At 47.4% G+C, this 26,484-nt stretch overlaps 1 long non-coding RNA gene across 1 annotated transcript; it reads right to left on the reverse strand.

Moving 5' to 3' along the window:
• Positions 1-1,202: 1,202 nt before the first annotated feature.
• Positions 1,203-13,013, reverse strand: LOC121142357. Its single transcript, XR_005879358.1, has 2 exons — positions 12,932-13,013; positions 1,203-2,702 (listed from the first exon to the last, which is right to left on the reverse strand). It is a non-coding gene; the product is annotated as an uncharacterized LOC121142357 (long non-coding RNA).
• Between the last annotated feature and the right edge of the window lie 13,471 nt (positions 13,014-26,484).

Genomic DNA, 26,484 nt, shown 5'->3' on the forward strand with positions numbered 1-26,484 from the left:
TCTGAAGTCTCCAGTCTACCCCACAGTGGTCTCTTTCTTTTGTACCTAACATAATGTCCTCCTGACTTGAGCCTTTACATTTCTCACATCCTCTGGTTTCAGAACACTCTTTCCCTCACTTCCTCCCAGCCTTCTTGATTGTCACTCGTTTCTCTGGTGTCAGCATCGTTCCTCTGGGTTCACCTTCCATGTCTATTTGGTTTGCATCAGAACCTGTGGCAGACTCAGTCTGTGGCTTCTTAGAGGTAGAGAGAGCCTCTCTTCCCTGGCATGGCATGTAATCAGATTTATTTACAGAACAGGAAACATCAATATGTGTTCATTGAAAATAATACCTAACCCCCTCAGCATTCAGAATTGATTCTTGACGGATCAAAGATTCAAGCATAAGAAGTCAAAAGACAAAAGAGAACATAAAATTCTAGGGGGAAGGAGTAGGGACAGACAGTTCACAGAAGATAAACAAAAGACCAGCCGTGGCACAAGTAGCCATGATCTTGAATATGTAGGGAGAAAAAAACTCCCCTGTGGTCTGGATAGGTTTAGAAGGCAAAATTGGCAATTCTTTCAAGATGGCAAATGTTCAGGGTACTTTTCTCCAGAAAGTCTACTTCTGGATATGTGTCTACAACAGAATCCCTACACGTGAAGAGAACAGCATGGCAAATGTGGTCTAAAGGCTTGTTTAGAATGACATAGTGACTGTAAACCACCTAAGTGCTTGCCTATGGAAAACATTAAATAAATTGGAACCCCAGGCATGTGTTTAAGAGACTATTGTTCATTTACTAGTATTCACATGGAGAGATGTCAAAAGACACTAATAAGTTGTGAGAAAATGTCAAGTTGAAGAACAGTATGCCTAGAGCAATCCTAGTTTTGTTAAGAAAGCAAGATGGTGTCATTCATTAAGATTGAAGCCAGCCTGGGATACATGAGATCTTACAGAGAGAGGTGAAGAAGTGGGGGAAGGAGAGAAAAGAAGGGGAGGGGGAGGAGGAGGAGGAAGAGAAGAAGAAGAAGAAGAAGAAGAAGAAGAAGAAGAAGAAGAAGAAGAAGAAGAAGAAGAAGAAGAAGAAGAAGAAACTAAAAGAGTTAGATAACAGGCAATAACATTTCCTATCATTTTCTCAATATGTGAGATGTTCCAGAACTTCCCAAAGGAAAATTTTTAAAAGAAGGATTCACTCAACATAGCAAGATAAAACAAATAAAAATGTAATCAACGAAAAACACGGAAAATAAACAACATCAAGTCCACCCCCATATCAGATGTTGTAGATAAGCATCTTGCAAGCCACTCAAGACATTTCATCACAGTCTCGTTGGAGATATGAAAATGGAATGTTTCCCATTCTCAGCTCTAGGATGCAACTCACATGGACAAAAGCCAAGACGACTGGCCATAGAAGATCTTGGCTCAGAGACTCCATAGCAGCGTGACGAGCCTGGGGGGTAGAGGGGACAGACTTGGAAATGAGGCCAGGGCTCTGTATCTGAGCAGTGCAGGGCCATGGAGGCCTTGAGTCCTCTCATTTTCTCTAGGCAGAGAGGCCACCAGACAAGGGAGAGGGACTAGTTACTGGGCAGGGCAGGTCTCATCAAGTATCTTTGGATGACCCACGGTCCTCCATGCCTGATACTTTCGAAGCATTGGGAGCAACCCCCAGTATATACACATGTTCTTTGACCTGTCTGCCCCTGGGTAAGTAGACTTGGGGAGAAGGTGTCTTTGCTCTGGCTCTCACCCTTTGTGCGAGCCCCCCACTCCACAGCCAGGGCCTTCATCGGTTGCACCTGCACCTCCTCCCGCTCTTCTGGTTTCCTTTCTCTTGAAAAAAAAAAACTACTAACCTCAGTGCAGTTGTGACTCTGAGGTTTTGAAACCCTCTTCCTGTGAACTCTGATGTGGGTGATAAGAAGCAAAGGGAAGAGGCCTGTGGGTCTCACAGAGGGGCCTTTGCTTTGGGCACTGAAGATTAGAGATGGGGCAGGTCTGGTGGGACTCTAAGGGTGTTGGACCTCTGCATTTGAGACCCTAGGCTATCCATGGCAGGCAGTTGTTTTCTAGTTATCAGATGCCCAGCTGCCTGGGGTACCCACGAGGCTGTGAGCTCCTTATTTATGTATGTCCCAGTCTAGGCTGAGGAGTATAGGAACCTGAGAGGGACTAGGTGCTGCCAAGGAGCCTTGTAGCTGAACCCATGCTGGTCCACATTGCTCCATCCAACTCACACCTCTGCTAGGGGTCAGCCCTGGGTTTCTGGGCATCATGCTGCTCACTGAGGGACCAGGAAACCAAGCATCCTCCTTCTGTAGCTTAAGGCCTGGGCACACATGTGGAGAGAGGGCCTCTGCACCAGTCCTGGCAAAGATGCTGAGGCAGCTGAGCCAGGTTGTCATTCATACGTGGTTGTCCTCTTGCTTAGAGCTTCTGTGTCTGGATCTGGCTTCTCAGAGGTTCAGATCTTGCTTTCATGTTGCTGAAAATGCTCGCAGTCAGCCCTATGCATTCCAGGGTCCATCTGGGTCCCCAAAGTACATGAAACCATTTCAAATGTGGAAAGTGAACACATAAGGACAGAGTTAGTTTCCTCACCTAAGAAGGTGAGTGGGTGATCCGGAGTCCTTAGCTGAGCACAAACTTAAGAGTGGGTCCCTCTTTCCCTTTTCTCCTCATCTCCATTCTCCTCCTCCTTTTTCTGTAATAAACCACAAGTAAATTGTTCAAAATAATTTTGTATACATATAATTTTACCACTTATTGATGATAAAAATTGCATATTAATGAAATAGCTGTATCTGCTTGTTTTTACATGAAAATGTAAATCTTTGCTTAGTATTTGACCTCTTCACATAACTATGTAGCTCAAAGTAGCAGATGTCTGTTTAATGCCATTTTAGAATTTGTTGGGAAATCTGTCTTAATACCAAGTGAGCTTTTGTGGGCTCCTACAACAGGGTCTGTGTGCACTGGTCTCCACCATCTAGAGCAGTAGTTCTCAACATTCCTAATGCTGCAACCCTTTAATATAGTTCCTCATGTTGTGATGATCCCAAACCCATAAAATTATTTTCATTGCCATTTCAGAACTGTAATTTTGCTACTGTTATGAATCATAATGTAAATATTTGAAGATAGAGGTTTGATGAAGAAGTTGTGACTCACAGGTTGAGAAACTCTGATCTAGAACATCATCTAGAACATTGTGAAAAAATCACAAAAAAGAAAAAGAATTTCCCCCCTCTGGTACTGCTGGACAAATACTTTGCCACAATCTGCCTCCAACTTTGCTCTCCTCTGTTCCATAGAAGGCTGCCCTGAGGAGTCTGTGCCAGCAGGTGCCTTGCCCTGTTCTGACCCACAGGTGCACTCTCAGCCTGTTGGAGACAGAAGGTAGGGCAAGATCAGGACACAGGACATCTCCTTCAGGGTGCCACAGCCTGGCTGTACACCCAAGTGGAGCCACTGTCCAGTCTGGTGCCCAATTCACTCAGTTCAAGCTCCCTGCTGCTCTGATAATCTCCTGTGTGTGGTGAGGCCTGATGGGATAGGCTGCTAATCTTGGTCAAGGTTCTTACAACCTTTTGTATATCCGCCAAGACCGCTAACAATAGCCTCTTTATGGAATACTCTTAAATGGCCAATTTGCTCGTGCTGTCTGCTTCCTGCTAGGACCCTGCCTGATCCATACTAGCCAGCCAGCTCATTGGCAAAGACCTCTGGAGCTGTGAGTCATCATAGACCGAAACTTGGCCCATGGAGGTCTTCTTCTAATGGCTGTCCTTTGCTCTGGCTCTCTTCATCACCCCCTGATTCATCTCCCCACTTTGCCTCATACTTCCTCCACCTGCCGTTTCCCCCCTGCTAGATGTCTAGAGAATAAAAGCCCAGCTACACAGGCCCATGCTAACTATAGCCACCTGTGATGCATGCAGAAGTTGTATTCAGTGAACACTAATGTCTTTGAGCATCACTGGTTAGTCACAGAGGCCGTGGATCCTTGGAGCATGTGTCTTGGAAGCTAATACTTAGAAGCAGGGTGATCTCACATTACAGAGAGAGTCCTTTTCTCTGGTCTTTGACCAGTAAAGCTTATTCACCTACCCACTCACTTATATAGTATGTGGAGGGGCTGACTCCCTATGAGGCCCACCTTCCAAAGAACTGGGCTTCACTTACTCTGGGAGTCTGTGCCTGGCCCTGGGCCAAGGCTGGCTGTCCCACACACTTCTGTTTCATCCCATCCATTTATACTTTATAAGCTTCCTCATATAAAGATTCTGTCCATTGTCCACACTCTCCATTGAGCTCTTTGCTATTGAGACACTGGTGTGTGTCTGTGTAGCTTACCATTGTTTCTCCTTGACTGGGCACACTGATGATACTCAACAAACACTTGTTGGAAAGATGATATTTCAATCAATGATTCTGTAGGCCACTACTTATCTGAGTGACTACTGAATAACAATGGCCAATTTGTCTGTAAAGCACATCAACATACATAGTCTAGGGAAGACTCTGGTCCCTGCTGAGCCTCAAATTAAGAGAGGGACTCTCACCAAAGTCTCTGAACCTTAGGGTTCTCATCTAAAAGACAGATATCATACTTATTTATATCTATGTTCTGCCTTCTCATGATGAATGCTCAAACTCAGGAACTTAGAACAACATAAGTTTGTCTCACAGTTACTATGGGCCAGGAATCCAGACATGGCTTAGTAGGATCCTGTTAGCTGGACACAATCAAGGTGTTATCTAGACAGTGGTACATCTTCATCTGGAGGTTCAAGTGGAGATGGTCCACTCACAGACTCAGGAGCATTCCTTATGGCTGCAGAACTGTGGCTAGTCTCCCTGCTAGCCAACAGCTGTTCCTAACTTGCAGAGGTTCTTGCCAAAGATTTCTCTATAAACCTTTCTTAGGTTGCTGATGTTGACATCTTCAGAGTTGGTCTCTGGCACCTGGCTGCTAGCAACACTAGGGCTTTGATAATACAGTGATGGCAGTGATTATCCCACCTTTTCTTTATTCTATTGGCTACAAGTGAGACATGGGTTCTGCTGCACTGAGGGGGAGTGGTCACAGGAAGGCAAGGTAATGAAAACCACCTTAAGTCTGTCCCTTAGAGAACTGACCTTTGTTCCATGTGGCTGTTAAGGGACCAAGGTGTGAGGTGGAAGAGAGCCTTTGTACCCAGCACTCAGTAGACTCCAGAAATGACAGAGGCAATGAGGAGCAACTGTCTTTTCCTCGCCCTATTTTGCAATGCTGGATGACAGTTGGTCCTCAGGCCCCAATATACCTGGCCACTTCCACCAACCTATTTCTGTCATTTCTACTACTTTTCTGGATGGTGGGGTTAGGTGGGATTGGTCATGTGGCATTGACCAGGGTGATCTATAGACATTCTTACTATTGTAACTGTTTTTTAGAAGACCAGTGGTGTCTTGATAATTCTTCCAGCCTCTCTATTGACTTTCCCATGGGGAGGAAGCTGGTATAGCTCAGATAGTTCGTGGGTGTTGAACTATAATGTTTGCCAGGTGGTTTAAACTAAGTCCAGAACTGTATCCCCAGGGGACCTGAGGTGGTTGGAAGGCAGTGGGGGTGGGTAGGTAGGCATGGACTGGGGGAGAGGAGAACTTAAAAGACAAAGCTGGGAGGAGTGGGAGTCTTGATGGGTGCCAGTGTCTAAGACCTGCCATGGGAGGCTCCACGTTTACCTCACACCTCCCCCCACAGGCTTCTGCAATTTTTCTTGCCCAGCTCTTTCTCCATCCCTCCACAGACTCTGCTGAAGGGGGAAGAAAAGGCTAATGCTTTCAGAGATGTGGACTGTCTGGGTTGGGAAGGAACTTGGACTGGGAGCAACATTGTCTTCAGGTTGCAAGTGGAAGTCATTCAGCTCTTTCAGATTTCACTTCCGCCATCTTTTTTCAGTCTTTGAGGTGGCTAAACTGGAGCCTGGGGGAAGGGGGGGGGAGAAAATGCGCCTTCTTCACTCATACAGATTTGGGACGGCGAGTTAGGATGCTGCTGGCCTAGGAGCTCCTTTCTCCAGGGGCCTTCTGCCTGTCTGAGAATTCACTGGTGCTGGCAGGACAGGTCTGCTCTGGCTGCAGTCCAGATCTTCATACCGTGTACTCTGACTCCTGACCCTGGCTGTCTTCTTTCCTGCCCTTCATCTCCTCAAAGTACCGCAGTGGCCTGTTGACCCATGCTCTCCATGTGTCCAGCATCAATAGGAGTGGCCACAAGGATTCCCTCCCAGCAGGGACAGAAGCTGTTTGAGGCTTGCATGCCTGGGCAGCTGAGAGCTTTAGAAAATAAGACAGAGGGTAAGTACTGTCATTTCTGGGCACGGTTACAGTCCTGTGAGTTGCCTCAGAGGAGCAGAGGACCCCTTAGCTGCAGGAAGGATTGCTGGGGACTATATGGAGCTGAGGCTGTGGCTTCCCATACAGAGGAGGGAGCAGACCAGACTTGGGGCTCTGAGGTAGAAAAGTGGAGGACAAAAGTTGCAGTGCAGCAGCCCCAAGGCAGGGATAAAAACATGGGAAGCACTGCAGGTCCCTTGTGGGGGAGGTTTCGTCACCCCTGAAAAAGCTAGTGATCAACTCTTGGAAAGTCTGTCTTCAGGGCTGGGAAGTAGGGGACTAGGTGCCTGTATTTCTTCTGTAGCCAGAGGAGGTATGGGGGAGAATGGACAGAGGTGGCCAGGCTGAGAGATAAGGGCTGTGTGTGTCTTCAGGGCTGAGAAGCATCCCGGGCCCCGGAGAAGGCTGTACTAGGACATTGTGAGCTCAGGGGACAGTTGATCTGAGAGCTCAGATGGGCTGGCATTTCTCCGAAGTTCAGCCTGACATCCAAGAAAACACTCTAAAAATGGTCAGTGACCCAGGGGAAGAATATCTTACAGCCTGTTCCGATTACTTTGTAGTGAGAACCTTGTGGCCTCCTCAGGGACAGGATTTAGAGAAAAAGAGAGTATAACACATCACACACACACACACACCCTAACCTCCTCTTTTCTACCACAGCATACAGACTGCAGACCCCTGATCCCTTTGGGACTAGGCCGTGGGATCACATGGAGCCCCACCCGCCTACACACAGCTACTTTTGGACACATCCATCACATACCGTACTCGGCATCATACAGCCTCTTGGAACACATGTAACCACAGACAAGTATTCATGGACTGTAGCATAGAATCTCACAAATCACACAGTAAGATGTAACCAAGGACAATCAACCATTTCTTCTGGGCTTAATCAGACCCAGCTGCACACAATTACACAGTGACTCTGAGTCACACATGGACTGGCACCACAGTACCCAACCACAATCACATTCAGCTACACTTGTCAGCACATGGTAACACACAGTCACAGGCTATCAAACTAGACCATCACAGCCGGGGATCGTAGGTAATGATAGGTCACCTGTGATGTGGGCTTTAAGTTAGCATTAGGAGCAGAGGCTGGAGGGATCCAGTTCTCTGAGTGGGAGGTGATGAGGGCCTGATTGAGTTGGGGATGGAGAAGTCCACTGTGGCCTCCAGAAAGTCTACTTCCTGATCACTCCCTTCAAAGTAGAGAAACAGGAAGGTGCCTCTCTCTCCTGACAGAGTCCATGATCCTGATGCAGCCCCCTGTACCACCTGCCTCCTCCCCTCTGGTCCCTGCCGGACGGCTGCAGGAAGCTGGGACCAGCCAGACTGCAGTGAGTCAGCAGGAATGGGGTCAGGAATGCCAGGCAGTGGGTGACCACAGGACCTGTCATTGATGGAGCTTCTGAGGGCAGGGGTACTGCTCACTGGAGGTTACCCACCCAGGGGCAAGAGAGACACAGCGGTGATCTGTTTTTCAGCCAGCTTGCATTCTCAAGGCAGTTTTTCTTGGCAAACTCCTAGGAAGCAGATGGGAGGGGCTGTCTACATGGTCCCCAGCTAGACAGGAAAAGAGCAGTCCTGTTTCCCAGACCCACGATACATGCATTCATGCAGCTCTTGTGGAGTGCCTACCACACCAAGGGTCATGCATATGCCTTCTGGTGGTTCTAGAACATGTAGGAACAGGTAAATGCCCTCTACTGCCATGTTGAAGCAGCTAGGGCCAGCTGCTTTGGGAACCCTCCACATCCAGCCCCTACTATGTCATCCGGTTATTGTCCTTAAAAGTTACACCCAATTCTCTAGAGTCCAGAACTACTTTTTTCAGATCTGACTAAGATGTTAACTTTGACATCTTAGAGTAATGTTTTTAAAGTGATGATCTCCTGCTTCTGTAGCAGGGCAGATTCTCCTGCTGTCTCAGGGTCATGATTGATTTCCGTTATCACTGGGCCAGAATATGAGGGTCCTTTCCTGGTTTCAGAGTAGTTGTTCAAAAATCCTTGTGAAAGGAACACAATGCGTGCTAATGAAGCCATCCTGGCAGGTGGGAAAAACACTGCTTCCTGGGATCTGGTCCTTTGGTTGGACTCCCCCACATTCCTGTCAGGATTCTTCCTGAAACAAAGTGGCTTTTTCCACCACACTTCTTGCTGCAGCTCTCAGCCTGTCTCTTTCTCTGGGGTACCAGCATCTGTAGCTGGAAGCTTTTCTCTGTCTTGCCCAGCCCCATTGGACCCGTTTTTCTCCCACTTGCCAATCTCTGCAGCTGCTTATTAAATAATCATTCTGAGGTTAATATTAATTCTAATTGTTTGGTCAATGGCTCAGACATATTACTGACTAGTTGTCTCAATTAAATTAACCCATTTAGTTTATATTTTACCACGATGCTCGTGGCTTCTTACCTCACAGCTTGCTTTTCCAGTGGCTACATGACATCTCTCTAACTCTGCCTTCTGTCTCTCTGTTTGGATTTCCCACTTAGCTATATTCTGCCTGACCATTGGTCAAATCAGCTTTATTTATCAGCCAGTAAAAACAATACATATTCACAGCATACTCAAGGACATCCCCCATCAAACATCAGAAGGCTGCATCCTGCTCCCACTGAGTTCCCTTTCCTGGATGTCTCTGAACTTAAAGAGACACACCAGCTTTCCTTCTAATCCCTTTTGTTGCTTCCAGGAAAGAAGATGTCTGTGGGGAAGCTTCGAGGTTCTGCAATTCACAAAGTATTTCTGTCCTACACACTAGCCAGTCATCTCGGCCTCTACAGTAACTCAGATAGAGAAGGTTTTTAAATATGAAAACCCACAAAAAATATGAATAAAAATAGGGGACATTGTGTACATTATTATTATCATTGTTTTCATTGTTGTTGTTGTTGTTGGTTTTTTTTGAGACAGGGTTTCTCTGTAGAGACTTGGCTAACCTGGAATTCACTTTGTAGACCAGATTGGTCTCAAACTCAGAGATTCCCCTGCCTCTGCCTTCCTAGTGCTGGGATTAACGGTATACACCACCACCACCACCACCACCACTACCACCTGGCTCATATTATTTTTTACTTTAGAGCAGGAAAGACAAGACCTTTCTAAGCAGAAATCCATGGAAGTCTGGCATACTTAAACACATGAAATTAGCCCAGCTTAAGCAATAAAATTAAAATGCGAAGGACAAGCTGGGAGAAATGTCTGTGATAGATGAAACAAAGGACTTGAATCCATGAGCTACAAAGAGCTTTCACAAATCCACAAGGAAAGGAAAAGATAAACAACCTGATGGAGAACAGAGGGCGGGACAAGTGACTCAGAGAAGATCTACGGTTGGCTGATGAGTACATGAAGAGATACCAGCCCTTGTAATTTCAAAAAGCCTGGTCAGACCTTTGAGGGCAGCAAATATGAAAAAGATGAGGAATATTTACAAGATAGGAGAGAACAGACATTCCCAGAGGTTACAAATAGCAGCATCTCTTACTAATTGGTAATGTGTGAATTCCTACCCATAGAGGTCATTGGGTCAAAATGACCTCTATGGGTAGGAATTTATTCTAGAATAAAGGCATAATATCATATTTTTATATTCATAGTTTTGGGGAGGCAGTGCACATGGGGTTGTGTTTAGGCTCTCTCTACCCTTATAGCACCTGGGACAAGGAGTTTCATGGTCCTGGGCTTCTCCTTGGTTCTCCTTGAGTCCATATACCTTTCCACCCCACATACCCTGTCTCCACAAGCCAGGTTTCTTTGGAAAATTCCACTAACTTTGGAAAAGCCATCTATTCCTTAACTCTAGATTGGGGTTGACATAAGCCCAGTCCCTCAGGACTTTCTGCCCTCCTTGGTACATGAACTTACATTTATGATACATCTCAGGAGCTCAGTGGAAGTCCCAGGTCAGACTTTTTCTGTTTTCCCTATAGTGTGCCTAGATGTATGACTCTGACTACTTTAGCTATTTTTAATACAAGAATGAAGTATAAGCCAAGAGAATCTTTGGATCAAACTACACTCAAATTCCATGAAGTCCCTGGGCTTTTCTGATGCAGGAGATAATACATGCTCTCTGATATCTGAACTGGCTTGGGAGAAATGTTTGTGTGCTTGCCATGGAAGCTTCTCTGCAAACACACAATCCCTCCCTCTGGCAGACAATTGGGTTCCTTGTCTCTAGGAAGCTCAGCCACAGAGAGCAGAGTTCTGTCAGTTCTGAATTGCTAGGGAAGCCCTGGCCTCCTCCACGCAAGGCTTGGTTGCTTTGGAATAGGTTAGAGATGGTGTGCGGAGGAGACCAAAGAAAGCCTCATCTCTTCAAGCCTCCTGTAGCAATGTGAACAAGCCAGATAGGACTACAGTATCTCACCACAGTAGATAATTGAACCCCATCAATAGAGCAATCATGTGTGATCCTTCCATGTGGAGGGGTTTCTGAAACCTTAAAAAGATGGAGGTGTATATCTGCAAAACCAGCACCCCAAAGGCAGAGGCAGGGGAATTGCTAGTCTACTTGACATAGAACAAGCTTCAGGACAACCTGGGACTCATAGCAAGACCTGTCTTAAATTATAAAATAAACCAGAAAAGATGGAGAAAATATCCTTATATACTGACAAGAAAACTAGCTCCAAACTACCTCAGAGTTATCACTAAGGTTGGATGCTTGACTGCAGAGCAGAAGGAATTTTAGGATCAGACAGCATGAAGCACAACTGGGGGTTATTAAAGGGATTTTAAACCTTAATAGGAACAGAGGCATTCAGGGGGGAAAATTACACCTAAGTACACTAAGTATAGCGTTGATTTCATTGTCTTCACCATAGCCATATGCAGGGTTTTGAAGTTTATCTCCAAGCGTTGCTAAGCAATTGAACTGAGACCTCAGGGTGGTTCCTAGCATGCACTGGTCAGGATTGCTGTTGATAAGGTTAAAGACTCGAGCATAGGACTGTGGAGAGTTAGGATATTTTTACTATAAACAAGTAAGTCCCCTGTGAGATTCCTAGAAAGTATCCATTACAAGTAAGGCCACACTGAAGGCCATTAGTCTTAAGCATGGTTTATTGCTATTTTAACATTATTGTTAGAAAACAACAACAACACAGCTCTGTATAAAAGAAACATTGTCTCTATGGAGGCAGTCTTCACAGCAAATGCTAATTGCGCTGGATTTTTTGACTTTTGGCTATGGAGAGACTTCAACAGTGAGCGGCTCTGTTCCTTGCCCAGATCCCTATCTGTCCACTTCTATTTTTAAAATCTGATTCTGGGGCTGCAGAGATGGTGCAGTGGGTAAAATGCTGAGGCCCTGGATTCACATCCCCAGTGCCCATGTTAAAAAATAAAAATAAATTAAAACAAACAAAAAACCAGGCAGGGAGGTAGAGGCAGGGGGGTTCTGAGGCTCACTGGCTGGCTAGTTCTGCCACAATGTTAAGCTCCAGGTTCAGTGAGAGAAATTGTCTGTAAAACTTGATGAAGAGATCTTGATGTGAACCTCTGGCTTCCTTAAGCATACAAGCACACACATTAAGACACACACAGGCACACACATGTACACACACATCCATAAACATTCACACACATTCATGCACATTCACATACACACACAGGTACCCACACAGGTACATACATTCACATACACACACACAAACACACACACACACATACACACACAAGATGATGATGATTCTATCTCAATATAATAAGACTTGGAGGAAGTTTTCTTTATACAGAGTTTTATTTTTATAGCTCTGGAGAATTCTGAAGGATTTATATTTTACACCTTCATTTATTTGCTGGTTTAAATTTATTTAATAATTTTATTACTCTTATTTTATGTGTTTGTGTATGCATGGAGGCTAGGAACAATTTGTGAGAGTGAGTTCTTACTTTCTACCATGTGGGTCCTGGGGAATCAAAGTCAGGTCATCAAGCTTATCAGTGAGTGCTATCACCTGATGAGCCATCTTGATGGTCCCTAAGATACAATTTTAAGAAAAGTTATTACAGTCCTGGACCCTAGTCTGCCCCATCCTGCTTCTTTTTGTGGAGATAACTAGAGGTCTTGAGGGAGCTCCTAGTGGTTGAATAAGCACACCCCAGCCTTTCGGAATGCACAGGTTGTGGGGGATTCACAGTGGGGCTGTGTGGTCAGTCATGTTGGGCTGGAGTGTGGTGCCCAGTCATGGTGAACTGCCAGGCAGCTCAGTGATGATCCACTGGTCAACTTGGTTAGAAGAAAACAGTGCAGGTGGGGTAGAGAAATAGTTCAGCATTTAAGAACATTTACTGTTCTTACAGAGAACCCAGTTTTGATTCCTAGTACCCACATGGTGGCTCACAACCACCTATAACTCCAGTTCCAAGAGGTCTGAGGTTCTCTTCTGATCTCTGCATACAGCGGGCATGCTTATGGTGCACATGCATATATTCTAGAAAAGATGTTGTTTTTCCATCTGACGGGGCTGGCTCCTTAAGATAGAAGGTAAATAAACTCAAATAGCTTCAGGAAGTCCCTGAAACTCACCAGATTCAGAAGGCCCTTCCTTCTCAAGAACAACCAATAGATTCCTCAGCATCACTTTCAGGCAAATTTGGCTGCAAAAAGACAGACAAGTTTAGCTGCCTAGAAGAGGCAGACCAGGCAAGCAGCCTAAAAAGAAGGAGAAACCAGCTGAACTACCTGGAAGAGGCATAGTCCAGCTAAGCTATCTGGAAATGGCATTCTTCAACTTGTTGAGCTGCCTGTAGGCTATGCTGTGTGCTCCAAATTTCCAGCTTTTGTGAGCTGCCATGTGTGCTGGTGATGGGTTTCGTGATGCAACTGTCTTTGAGTCATTTCTGCTCCTGTAAGTAACCCCTTTCCCACATTACTGTAAATAACCCCACCAAAATTCATTGGTTCACTATGCTGGACTTCAGTGGTGTCTGTACTTTGGTCTGTTGTGGTAGGCTCCCTATCTGGGGAGTAGTCCTGTGTGTTGCATCTCTGCAAGAAAAGTTTACCACAAAACACACATACGTAAAATAAAATAAACAAGTCTTATGAAGAAAAAGAGGAGGAGGAAGAGAGCAGCAATGAAGACAGTGGCTAGGGCAGAAGGCTGACATGGCCTCCCCATCTCTTGGCATCCATGTAGCAAATGTAACTAAGTTACAGATCTATGATGGGCAGAAACGTTCGAATCTTTACACAGTGGGGCTGTAAGCGGAAGACAGAGGGAGAAGTGACGCAGAAGAGATGAACTGACACAAAGGGTGCCAGCAGCCAGTAGAAACCTAACATAGGCATCAGTGCATTGTCCCTGCTTACCTGCAGACAGCTTAATTTCAGTGTGTGCTATGCCCTTAGACAGCATGCCTGCAGAAGCCACATGCAGTAGCACACATCTTTAAACCCCACACTTGGAAGGCAGAGGATGCTGTGAGAAGGCCCAGAAGCCCCAAGCTGGGAGAGGGACAAACCGTGCAGACTGAGCTTATGTGGGAAGTTTTATTGGAGGAAGGGAAGGGTATGGGAGAAGATGGGAGAAGGGAGGGAGGGGAGAAAGAGAGATGAGAGAGAGAGAGAGAGAGAGAGAGAGAGAGAGAGAGAGAGAGAGAGAGAGAGAGAGAGAGAGAGAGAGAGAGAGAGAAGACCTGCCTACCCTCTTCAGAGGAACAGTGGAAGAGAGAACTTGAGTGGGCAGAGCTTGTCTTTAACGGGACTTTTTGCACCTGCACAGAGCCAGGGTACTGCTTGCCATGAGTAGGGCCAAGATGTGTCTGGATGCTAACAGAGGCAAATGTAGCTCTGTGAGTTCAAAGCCAGCCTGGTCTACAGAGTTCTAGGACAGGCAAGGATACATTGAGAAATACCTTCTTGTATCAAAAAAAGAAAGAAAGAAAGAAAAGAAAAGAAAGAAGGAAGGAAGGAAGGAAGGAAGAAAGGAAGAGAAGGCATGTCTGTGGCTGTACAGAAGACAGCTTTGATGGCTTTTGGGTCCCACATTGTCAAGGCTGAGAAGAAATCTCAGTCCCCTGGATACTTTGGAGAGGGGCTCTGAGCTAGCTAATGAGTTCTGGCACCTGGGCTGGGTAGAGGCATGGCGCCTACCCTGGCTCTCTTCTAGCCCCAGCTGGGGAAGGGGAGCATGTTGCCTAGCAACCTGGAAATCTGATGAGACTTCCCACTGTGCCCTGATTTCCCTGCAATGGGGCATGCATGCGAAGATTGTTAGAATGCTGGAGGCTATTAAAAAAAAAAACAGAGACCATGCCTCCACTCAGAATAGCTTTCCGGGTTCTAAAAATGGAATCTGTTCAGTAGTTAAATTTCCCTCTCCAGCAGTAGTAAAATTTGTCATTCCCTCAGGCTCTGTAGGTTTGTGCCTGGCTGCAGGGGAGAGTGCTATCCCTCTATCTAATGTAAAGCCCTTGGTAAGCCACCTGTGTGGAGAATGATAGTCTCTTGCACAACAGGCTTGATATCTTCCACAGACCTTCCTGGAGGAAATGAGGTTTTTGCCTGCCCTGATATTCATAGACTCTTGGGTAATACAAAATAATTATTAAATAAAAATAAACTAGTTAAAAGGGGGACCTGCATAAGACCAAAGTAGACTCCCTTAATCTAGGTGACAGTAGTGTTACTGGGACAATATATGAGGTCACTGGCAGTGGGTCCAAGACCTAACTCTAATGCACAAACTGACTTAGTGGAGTTCATTCTATATGGAGAGATACCTTGCCCGGCCTAGACACAGGGGTGTGGGAGTGGAGAGGAGCCTTGGTCCTGCCTCAACTAGATGATGGGACACACTTAGTAGACTTCCTAGGGGAGGACTCACCCTCTCCTTGGAGCAGATGGGAGGAGACAGGAGTGGAGGGTTTGAGAGGAAAGGAGGGAGGGGGACAGGGATTGGAATGCAAAAAATTCATTAAAAATGAACAAAAAAATAAGCTAGTTACATATATAACTCTTATGTCAGGGACTGCCCTAAGTGCTTTATATGTATGAACATATACAGTGACTACAACCATAGGGTAGGTACTATATTATTACCTTTACTTTTTGATAGCTGAGTTAAGGCACTCGATATAGTCCAGGCTAGCTTCAAGCTTGGTATGCAGCCCCAGGCTAGTCTCAAACTTGTGATCCTCCTGCTTCAGTCTCCTGGGTGCTGAGTTCACAGGCATGAACCATGTGCCTGGCTACCGCCTTCATTTTATAGATACCTGAGGCACAGAGCTCAAGAATTTGCTCAAAGGCACAGCTGCCAAGTAGCTGAGCTGGAATCTGAACCCAGACTGTAGGGCTCCAGGGTCTGTGTTCTTACCCTCTGCACTATGTTGGTGACTTGTAGTAGGTTCTGGGGTGGTACCCAGCTGCTACAGTAACCTTGTAATCAGGGTTGTGGAAGCCTGGAAAGCTCCCCTAGAAGTGCTCCCCTAGAAGTCCCTCCTCCTTCTCTTATTGTCAAGGCCTTTACAAGTCTGTCTGTGAGCTGCAGAAGGATTCTTCAGTTTCTGCACTGACTCTAGGCTGTGTCAGGGGGAACAGACACATGAAGTCCCCAAGCCTGAAAGCCTAGGTCCATCCCATCACAGTTAGGCAAGGTCAGCAGCTATGTCCCTCGGGGTAGCACAGGTGTTGAGACATGAGGTAGCCAAAGAGCCTTTCTCCTTTCCCTAGAGAGGGGCTTCAACAGAGGGAGGAAGAGCACCCCCCGGGTCATGGGTGAAGGGCACAGGTGCCCTTGTCTCTGCATTCGCAGGCTGACGTGGTGAAGTGAGCTCTGCCTGAGGTGAAGGGAGTTTGGAATTCCAAGAACACAGGAAAGGCAGTTTGCTGAGTTTCCTCTGTTCGGGGAGGTGAACTCCAGCTCTGACAGCTCTGTGGCCTTGCCAGCTTACTGGCCCTTGACAGTGAAGAAGGATTAAAAACCATACACTTCTCCCAGAGACTGAAGAGCTCACCAGGGGAAGATCCTCTTTGGCCCCAAAGGGCTTACCAGTGAGGACCTTAGCCCCTGGATTCTGACAGGCTGGGAGCCTTCAGAGAGGAAGGGAAACCTGTGAAGGGCTGATTGCCAGGGAACAACTCTGGTCTGGACAGCTCACGCCCCTGCCTCCCCTGCCCCCAAGTCACAGCAAAAATAGCTTACTTAAAAACCACCCTGAGCACTGTGGGTTAGAGAGAATGCCTGTGGTCTCCATCCTCCATGAGAGCCCACCCTCGTCACTATCTGTGCATTGGCTATTCCAGGCTTTGGGCATGGTCTGACTCTGCCTTCAAATAGGCGACATCAGTAGGTCTGGATATCCTGAGGGCCAGGATGGTTTCAGCTTCCAGCCCCAGCCCCAACCAGGTCTCAGCAAACCTGAGTGGAGACCCTGGGGGAGGTTAGCAATGATCTACACTCACCTTACCTGTCCCCAGAGATGAGAACTCCAGGTGTCAGCCCTGCCTGGGGCCGTTGTCATCATCCTGCTGTCCTAGTGTCAAATCTCTCTTTCACCAGAAGGGGTCAAGGCAGTGAGTGAGTCTGCCAGGCCTGTGGAGAAGGCTGAGAGCTGCTTGTACCCTGGCCAGAAGCCCAACAAGCCTGAATGTGTCATGAAAAGATAGTATCATCTGCCTTTTGGACAAAAGCTTGAGATGTTGTCCTCGCCCTGTGACCTCTGTCTGGGCACTGTGTCCCCTGTTGCCTGGCTCTGCTCTCTCTCTCTTTAGGTCTGTTCTGAACACAGGAATTGAGGCCTGGCAACAGCACTCTGCAGGGTGATTGATGGTTATGCCTTCCCTTCACAGACACCATTGCTGTGGGACAGCAGAGTTGCATTCATCTTTTTATGTGATGAGCAAGCCTCAGGCACCCAACTGCTGTGTGTTAAGCCTTGTGGTCCCCCTATCAGCCTCCCTCTGCAGCAAGGTCCATGGGAGCTTGTCACTGGGAGGGGGCAGTGAGGCACAGCTCAGTTTCAAGGGAAATTCCTCCCCAATGCTCCTGTTAGACTACTGGTTTGGGGAACCCACACTGTTAGGTGAACTTTGACCTTTGCAATTGAGTCCAGAACACAGGGGCACTGAGCCCTTGCAGCCTTGGTCACCCAGACCACCTCATGAGCAACAGCCTTACTAGACAGAAGGAAATGAAGCAGACAAGCATATTCAGAAGAGATAGACACCAGATTCTGGACACTAAGAATCAAGAGGGGCAGAGGGCAGAGGTCAAGGGTCAAGAGACCTGGGTGTCTGGGCGGTGGGGAATACTCTCAGGTTGGCCATGGTGAGCTGCCTTTCCTCTTCTTTGCCTGACGGTGGGCACAGAGGCTGAGTGGAGTCAGGGGAGCCCCAGCCTAGGAACTCACTGATGTCTGCTTAGCCCCCCCAGAGGGGCGTATGTTGGATCATCTTATCACATAGCCTTGCTAGCTGCAGCCTGAGGGGACAACCTGGCCCTGGTCTTCAAGCTGAGGAGGAGAAAGTGACTTTCATAACTGAGCACCTCTCTCCCTAGCTGTGTGCTAAGTATTTGGGGGACATCATTATTAGCCTGGCTTACAGATGCAAAGACCAAGACTGTGGGAGAAGGTCTCATTCAGGAGGCAAATGGAGCCAAAGAACCTGCCTTACCCAACTGCTCTTCTTAGCATTTGGGTGATTTTCTCACTCCTTGGCCCTGGGGACCATTAGGCTGCTTTTAACCTCTTAATTACAGGACTCCTAGGGGCAGCCCAGCCATAGGAATGCAGGGGATTTGTCCTCTGCCTTTGAGCCCAGCCTTCTTACTGTTCTTGAAAAAAGGGCAGGTAGAAGATGGGGGGTGGTTGGAGCATCCTAGGGGAGGGCCTAGAATTGGTCCCTTTACCAGGATAATCTCCAGGAGCCTTCTACTTTGTGACCTCAGGGAGGGCAAGGACGGTTGAAGAGGGAGAGGTTGGTAAAATCTGTAGCTAAATCAGAATTTTTCTGCCCTTTTTATGGAATGGAGGAGAAGTTAAAATCCCAAGGATATGCATGTCCTATAATCACTCAATCTTCATGCCTCAAGACTTACACAGTCTTGTCTCTGCCACTTTATGCTCATGTCACAATACTCAGGCCACCAATGGCTGGACCGGTGGCTTGCCTTGATCTTACAGTATAAGGCCTGCTGAACTCTTGAAATCATGCTGGGATGCAGGTGTCCTACATTCCTAAGAGTGGCTTGCCCTTTAAGGAGTCATGAGAAATAACATGACTTGCTAGAAGGTCAGGGAGAGCCTAGTGGAACATCCTAGAGAGCAGGGGTGAGTGTAATGCATTAAGGAAGTGCAGGTAGGATTGGGCAAGGGCAGAGTGCATTCAGGTCCTGACAGGCATTCTGGGGGCAGAGCAGAAAAAAAAGTAGGGAAGGGGTAGATCATATCCCAACCATCTGAAAACAGACTACTTCACGGACTCCATAAGCAACCCGAGTGTGATGCTACATACCCAAGAGTATAAGGGAGGAAGGAGGCTGAGGTTCCAGTCCAGTGAGGGCCACAACACAAAGACTGTTTCAGGGGGTGGAGAGTGTTTCAGGATTAAGGCAGGGCGAGCAGCTGGGAGGTACCAGTTGGTACACACAGTGTCCACCACATTGTAGAAGAATTCTGTGATGAACAGCCTGTGCATCTGTGTCCGGTGGGGCAATAGTTCTGGCCTGGCCATGGTAGTCATCCTCCCGCAGCTGGAGTGAGGCCCGCTGGCCGGAGAAGTGAGCAGGGCACAAGGGACATGCACATGGGGCTGGTGTGAGTGCCGTTACAGAGCTGCCGCCACCACTGATGAGTCAGTGGTTTGTGTCCCGTGCCAGCACTGCTTCCTGGGATTGGGATTCAGGGAAAGGCAGGGTGTGAGGGAGCTGGCAGGGTCCTGCTGAATTCAGCCTTTGGGAGGCTGCAGCTTTGCGTCCTGCACCCAGAGGAACAGCTTTGGGAGCTGCTTCTCTACAATGAGCCTGAGACCCAGGTCAGCATCCTGAGGCCACATAATCTCATGCCCAGTCCCCCCACCCTGACCCTTACTCTCTTACTGCAAGCCTTAGCACCCAAGGGTGACTCAGAAGGACTGGGAAATCATGGATGGAACAGGAGATGGAAGCCTGTGCTTCCTTTCTCTCTGGGGTGAATGGGACATAGTCTGCCAGCTGTCTTTACTTGAAAAATCCTAAAGTTGGCTTGGTACCATTGTCCGGCTTGAAGCCAGAGCCTCCTGTAGCCTGCACACTCTAGAAGACCCCCTCACTGCCACCAGATCCTCAGAGAAATGTCAGTAATTGACCAGTGTCAGTGGCCCTTCTTTTACAGACCTGGGATTCCTCAAGGGACTACTGAGTAAGGTGTCAATTATGCAGGCATGGACTAGATGAGGTTCCTCAGAAGGCTAGCCCTGAAGCCGGGCAGGTCCAGATCCCAGATTAAGGAAACCTTCTTTGGGGAATCATTTGGCTCTGTTCCAGGAGTTCATGTGGAGTGGGTGGGCTGCTTTCATGGAGGAGAAGGCTCGGTGCTAATCTCAGCTCTCAAGAGGGAGAGTCACTGACACTATAGCCCTTACTCTGCATTACTGGCTCAGGCATGCTGCACCCCCATCCATAGCTGAGGTTCATGAGAGGTCTGCAGCAGAAGCAAAGGCAGGCTCCTTGGGGACACTGATGTGGGGAAAGAGCAGGTGCTTCTAGGGAAATTCCAGATAGAGGAAAAGGGATGGAGACAGGCAGGAATGGTTACCCCATGAGCTGTCCCTTCCCAATGAGAGTGGGTGGAGCTGAAGACTTGCTGAGTAATGTCCTCAAGGGACTGCCAAAATGAGGAGGATGTGTGGCCCTTAATGGGCTCAAATGCCAGTGAAATCACTCTCCTGGCCTCGGATGCTCCAGTGGTCGAGATGACAGGCTGCTCTTCGGAGGCAAACTCCTTCCTAAAGACCTGAGTTCTGACTCTTTAGACTCCATCCACCCATTCCTTCATCCATTCACAAACAGCTGAATACAGTGCTTCAGGACCTGGAGCTGAGGGCAGGGTTCATACGTACATGCTTGACACCATCAAGCAGTGTCTTAGCATGCAGGTGTGGGAGGCAGACAGGGCTTTGGCTCTGCTGGTTTGTAAAAGGGGCCATATAGAGAAGACGAGCAGGAGAAAGTGGGAGAGGACATTCTAGGCAAAGGCCAGGTGACTCTGAAAGGCTGGGACAACTAAAGGAAGCAGGAGACAGGACCTGCAAATGTGGTACAGCCTGTGACATACAGGCTTGCCAGCCCTCTTGATGTTGGGCAGACCTTGGTCTGATGTGGAGAGTGAAAACCCTGATTCATGAAGGCCTGGGCTCATACCTAGTTTCCACAACATAAAGCTGCTGAGTGGAGGTTAGTACTCAGCATCTGTGTAACAGGGTGGCCAAGCTTCTGGAGTTTCTGTGAGAACACAGTGCGATAGTGCTTTGTAAACTCTAAGTAGTTTTTACAACCCAGAGGCATCACTGGGTAACATCATTCAGTGTTTTTAAACTGTAAGTAGCTTTACAACCCGGAGGCATCGCTGGGTAACACTTTGGCAGCAGCCTTAGCACCCAGGCGCCCTCAGCTTTGACCTTTTGGGGCGCTATTTCCTGAGAAAAGGCCACGCGGAGACCAGTCTCACCCAGTCACTGGATGACGTTGATCTTTTGACCTTTTCCATTCACTCTTTTGTTTGAGACTAGGTATAGCTGACCAGAGGGCTTGGAATCTGCTTGGTGGAAGAGGCCAGAAGCAGAGAGCGAACTGAATCTGCACGCTAAATGTGGAGGGATGCTAGAGTAGTAGAGTTAGCCCAGTCGCAGGGCCAGGGACCTATGGCAAAGCAGGACAGTGAGCAGCTGGTGAGTGGGGCCAGGCGCAGTTAGCAACACAATCAAACCATAAGGATGTGGAGAAAAGGTAGAGGAATTAAGTCAGGAGGACAGTCTGCCTCCACTTCCCTCTCCACGCTCAGCATCTCCAGTGTTGGCACCGCCAAGAAAGAGTAGGAGGGAGGAGGAAAGGACCCCGTGACGCCATCTGATGGTTGAGGCTTCTTTTCGGACCAGCTTGGCCCATTCTATAGTTATTGGAGCAGATTTTGTTCCCGTTAGCCCCCGGAGTCACTGGGCTCTGCCTGGGCATGTCCCCAGTGGTCAGTGACTCAGCTATCTTTTATTTTTTTTTCTTTGCTAGAGGGTTTTGTCCACTAGCTGCTGAATTTGGCTCCCTGGGGGCCATGCCTCCACATGAGACCAGGTCCTTAGTAGCCAGCCTGGCTCCTGCAGGTCTTCCTTGTCTCTGTCACTGGTCCCAAGTTCCCTTTGTCAGCAGCACCATAGCACCACCACAGAACTGGACCCAGTGGCTCTGCACTGAGTAGGCGCCATAAATATTTGTTGAATGGAATTCTTGCCTCTGGTTGGGATTTTCCACTGTAGTCAAAGGGCTGCTCCCATCCTTGCCATGGCCAGGCCTGTTTTGGAGTCCATCCTATATGTATGTTTACCAACCATGACTTCTCCTCCTTGCCACACCCATTCCTCCTCACAGACATGCCTTCAGAATGCTCCTCAGAGCCACAGACTGACTCCCTGAGGGCCCATGGCTGCTTGAGAACTCTGTTGCCCCACCCATTGTAGCTTCTTGACCTCTGTCTTCTGTTTATTCCTTGTTTTTCCTTCCCTGCACATGTCTCAGTAGCGTGGCTGAAGAAAACAGGCCCAAAGCAGAGTCTATCCGTGCTCTACAGGACCCAGACACAGAGAGGTGATAGATCTCGCCAATGGCCACAGGACCAGTACCGTGAGACTCCCTGTGTTTTTAATTTTTATGTTATAGTTTCCTACATCCAAAGTTTGAGGCACATCCTCACAGAGATTTAGTGAGGACTAAATAAGGTCAAATACAAGAAGCTGTTTCGTAAACTATAAAAATACTGTGCAAGCATTAGTCAGTTGTAAAATACTTTGGAAATAGCCACATAATGCTAGTTGATAAAATACTTGCAATTGATTCTATTATTTCCAAACTAACCATGAACTGAAAATTTGTCTTTCTTTTTCTCCTTTTCAGCTGAATAAATCAGTTGAAATTTTGAGTGAATTTGGCTTGGTGGTCGTGTTCCTGGTTTATCTGTGTGATTATCACATCCATTCTCCTCTGACTGCATGGTGCCTCTTCCCTGGAGCCCCTCCTTCCGTTTTCTAGGCTCTTTTTTTTTTTCTTTTTAGTTTTACGAGACAGGGTTTCTCTGTATTGTTTTGGAGGATGTCGGTCCAGCCTGGCCTTGAACTCACAGAGATCCTCCTGCCTCTGCCTCCCGAGTGCTGGGATTAAAGGCGTGCGCCACCACCGCCCAGCGCGTTTTCTAGGCTCTTAATCACAGACAAGGCACCCTCACATTTTGCAATGCCTTCCCAGCTATACCATGCTGCTTCTTGACACCCTTTTACCTCATATCTATCATCCCCAGGGTGTTAGAAAATTCAGTTTGGCTATTTCCATTCCACTGAGCACCCCAAGGGCCTATCTTATAACCAATGGGATACAGCAGGAAGCAAAAAATAGGAAGTAGGATTACGGGAATAGTAACTGCCAAATCCGTTGTTATTCACTGATGATACAATCGCATACCTAGCAAACCCCGGAGAATACACTGAAAAGCAAATATAGCTCATGACTTTTTCAGTTGGCTGCAAAATAACAATTGACACTTATGTAGAGTGGAACTCGTGCCAGGCCTGTCCTAAGTGCTCTGTGCGCGCTCCCTAGCTCCCCTCTACTCTGTCTTCATGTTGCAGTAAAAGAAACCAAGACCTGGGCCATTGGATGCTGGACCCTGACCAAGAGGTCTGGCTGCTGTGCCTGTGTGCTTAGTTGCTCTGCCATCAACAGCTGCGCTGTGTGCCAGCAATTCTTCCTCGCAAAACGTGTGAGGAAGAAAAGGCATGGCTGCCACAGCCATCAGAGATGCTGGCATTTCAGTAGGTGTCACCCATGTCCCCAGGCAGCTGTGCTCTTCTTACCCCCAGAGTCTCCTGAAACTTTTCATGAAGTTGTTATCAGCTTCTGTCCTTCTTGCCACAACAACAAGGTCCTGGATTCTAGCTAGGAATCACGGGAAAGAATGCTACAATAAGCCCCATGCCTCTTCCCTTCTAGGAACACATTTTGGGCGCAGCAGCCTGCTTTTCAAAGGGCAGCTCTGCCCTTCAACAGACATCCTGTGACTTACATTTTTGTGTGGAAAGTCCCACCCCTAACTGAGGAATTATTGGCAACTGAAAGCTGATGAGAGAGGGAAAGTCCTTTTATTTTTTATGTATTTGGCCCCTGGGAGGTTGGCCACATACCAGAGGATGGTCCCATAGGAGCAGCCCAAATTAGACTTGATGGTTTAAAAAAAAAAAAAGAGGACTTAAAGTTGGGTGTGTAGGGAAGAGGGGTATTGGTCTGGGAGGAGCTGGATGAGGGAGTGTGAATCTGATCAAATTACACTGTCGAAAATTCTCAAAGAACAAAACTCTGCAGAGTTCTTGACAAAATGAGAGTGCTCCAATGAACTCCAAGTTTTCATGTATGGGCCACATCATCTGCAGACAAGGATGCTCTGACTTCTTCCTTTCCTGTCTGTATCCCCTCACTGTTCCAGTTAGGACTTCAAGCAGAATATGGAGCCCTAGATGAGCTGTCTATATCTATTGCCTTCCCCAAGGTCCGGAGGTTATCACAGAAGAGGGGTAAAGGATTCTAAGAGCCTGAAGTGGTAGAGGACTACAAAGGAACAGTGTTCCCCAGACACAACAGGGCAGATGTACATACAAACTCTCAGAGATTGTGACAGCATGGACAGACCTGTTCAAGCTCAGCCAGACACAAATCTCAGCAGAGGGGCACAAAGTCCCACCCCTAACTGAGGAATTATTGGCAACTGATAGCTGGTGAGAGACAGGGAGCCCTTTTGTTTATAAGTATTTGGCCCCTTCGAGGTTGGCAAAACTCCAGTGGATGGCCACATAGGAACGGCCCAAATTAGACTTAGTTTAAAAGGGACGGGGGACTCAAATTTGGGTGCGTAGGGAAGAGGGGTGTAGATCTGGAAGGAGTTGGGTGGAAGGGTGTGAATATGATTAAAATATATAAAATTCTCAGAGAACAAAAATAATTTAAAAATTCTCAGAGAACAAAAATAATTAAAAAATTACTAAAAGCAAAGAGACTCCTTGTAGCCAGGTGTCCCAGGCAAAGAACAACTACGGTGACCTCTCAGTGTCTGCTGGGTCTCAGGGAGGTGCTGATTGCACCATCTTGAGCTGCCAAGAGATTACATGTTTTGTGTTTTCCTCACCACTTGGGAATTTCTCTGGGATTGACACAGTACACCTTTCCTATAGTCAAGTTTAGGACGTGAATTGCATATTGAAAGAAGTAGGCCACTCATTGCCTGATTGATTCTGGCCTGTGACTTTTCTGTCCAGGAGAAGTGGAGGAAACATTTATTAAGTGTGGTGAATACGTGCCCAGCATGTTAGGAAGTTCCATAAATCATCTTAATCCGTGCCATAACCTTACAGAGTGAGTGTTATCAAATTCCCTTTGTAGGGAGGAAATTGGGGTCTCCAGGCTTGAGGAGCTCTTGACAGACCGAGTGCTGGGCTAGAACACAGCTTTCTCTAACCCTGTGGCCTTGCTTTGTGTCACACTTCTCCAAGGTGGAACACCACCACTGCAGTCTACGTCTGGATGGGGTGTGGAGTGAGGTGTCCCTTCAAAAATAACAGAAAAGTGACTGGGGTGGGGTGCTAATGGGGCTGGGGGGTTGTGGGGCATGGGGCTAGGGAAAGAGTGAAGACTTCTAAGGGTTACTGTTGTCCTCTGGGATGTCACTAGCCCACTAGTAAGAGTATACTGAATTGCCATCAGGTTGAGCAGTTGCAGAACGCCTCTGTTCTGGGCCTATCTGCAGCATGGGTTGGCCCACTGGGACCCAAACCTGTGGCTTCCTTGGCTAAGAGCCTTTGCTGAATCTGAGGACTACAGATGAACCTCAGCACCTGCCACTTGGGCCAAGTTAGATAGCAGGAAAACTGATGAATAAACAGGAAAGAGGGAGTTTGGTTCCCAATGCTGGGCCTGTGGACTCAGCCTGTTTCCACAAGGAACAGAGGTGGAAGGGATTCAGATACAGCCTGGATCCTCTCTTGTCCCAGCTGTCTTTGACTCACATGTAAACCCCAGTGACCTTCTCAAGGGTGGAAGCTTGGCCAGAGCAGAACTGGGTGAGAAAAGAAACTAGAGAGAGGCATACAGTAGGACTAGAGACATGAGTTATGTGAGCGATGGACAGAAGGGCAAGTAGCCAGCACATTCATTGAAATTGTACATGATTCAAGAGTGCTGTAGAGCATCTTTTAATTTTTCTGCTTAATTATGTGTTGTGTTGTGTGTGTGTGTGTGTGTGTGTGTGTGTGTGTGTGTGTGTGTGTGTGTGTGCACCACTTCAGGGGTAGGGACTCTTACTACTCCTATTGCACTGATGAGGAACCAGAGGCTTATGGGAACTTGAGCCTATACCTTCTGAACCCTTTACACTGAGCTGAAAATGACTAAGGAAGGATCTGAATGCTCAGGAAAGAACTCTTGCCATGCATGCTCTAGCTCCTGGTCCTGCCTGGGCCATGGCAAATGAAAGAAGGTAACTTGGGAGAAGGGATCTAGAAGACTAGCGGTCTGATGGATGAGACACTGGCCTATTTACATGTCCTCCCAGGGCTCATGTGCTAAAGGTTTGGTCCCTAGAGGATGTGATGGTGCCAATGGGGCCTGGTGGAAGGGAGTTAATTCACCATAGGTATCCTCTTGACATGACCATTGGATCTCAGTCCCTTGTTTCCTCTCTTTGCTTCCTGGCTAACACAAGGTAAGCAGCTGCCCCTGCCATCAGCTTTCACCACAATGTGTTTTCTTACCACAAGTCCAGAGGCAGTAGTGTAAAACAGCCATGGATTGAAACCCTGAGTCAAAACAATATTTTCCTTCTTGTAAGTAAATCTCAGATATTTTCTCAAAG

The sequence above is a fragment of the Mesocricetus auratus genome, unplaced genomic scaffold (genome assembly GCF_017639785.1).
Source record: "Mesocricetus auratus isolate SY011 unplaced genomic scaffold, BCM_Maur_2.0 Super-Scaffold_100009, whole genome shotgun sequence".
In the NCBI taxonomy this organism is placed as follows: Eukaryota; Metazoa; Chordata; class Mammalia; order Rodentia; family Cricetidae; genus Mesocricetus; species Mesocricetus auratus.